An 829-nucleotide genomic window follows, 5' to 3' on the forward strand; every position below is an offset into this window, starting at 1 on the left:
CGCAGCATTGAAGTTGGACGGGACGTTCTGGGGTGTGAGCTGAACGTCGTCGATATCCATGATGGGCTATGTCCGTCAGATAATTTTGCGGGTGTTCTTCTTTTTCTTGGAAGGTCGCGATACTGCTGTGTAGGGTTGTAGTTGATGTGCGGAAACAGATCGGCTGTGGTGTTGAGGTTTGCGCAAATCTTTGACATGACCAAGTGTAGGTCGAAGGTGGGGTGTGGGGTTCTGGCACCGTCGAGAGCCTTCACCGAGCTTCGGTGTACCGCGGGACAGCACAGTTATTATGCACAGTATTTCGAGTGAACATCACTGTGATGACGACATGTGAACTGCAAACCACAAACCACCAGAACACCACAACATTGAAGTCGCGATACAAGCACCGTGCGTCTCAATCTTGAGGCCTTCTGCTTCCCGAGTGGTCAAAAATCTTTTCAAAAAAGTTCCTGAATAGAATTTCAATATCCAATATTGGTGCTGCTACTCGTCATGCAGCGCACACGGAGATGCGATTACAAATGACCGACCTGTCGTGCGTTCTGAAACTCAATCCCCAAGGTTGTGGATGTCATCTTCTCATAAAGTTTGTCAACGGAGAAAGGCAAAGAGGTTAAGTCCATCAAAGCTTCCCAATGTTTATTTCGCGTCACAATATATAAGTATAAGATCGGACCCAGACCTGCTGAAGTCGCTCACAACCCTGCTCCCACCCCGTGTCGAGCAACATGAGTAACAGCCTCCTGTGCCATCATCTGCCAACCCGATCTTCAGATAATCAGACGATATATAACTCGACGATGGATTTCTTGAGAGAACTCGTGGG

This window comes from Verticillium alfalfae, genomic scaffold, assembly GCF_000150825.1.
Source record: "Verticillium alfalfae VaMs.102 supercont1.4 genomic scaffold, whole genome shotgun sequence".
NCBI classification, from domain to species: domain Eukaryota; kingdom Fungi; phylum Ascomycota; class Sordariomycetes; order Glomerellales; family Plectosphaerellaceae; genus Verticillium; species Verticillium alfalfae.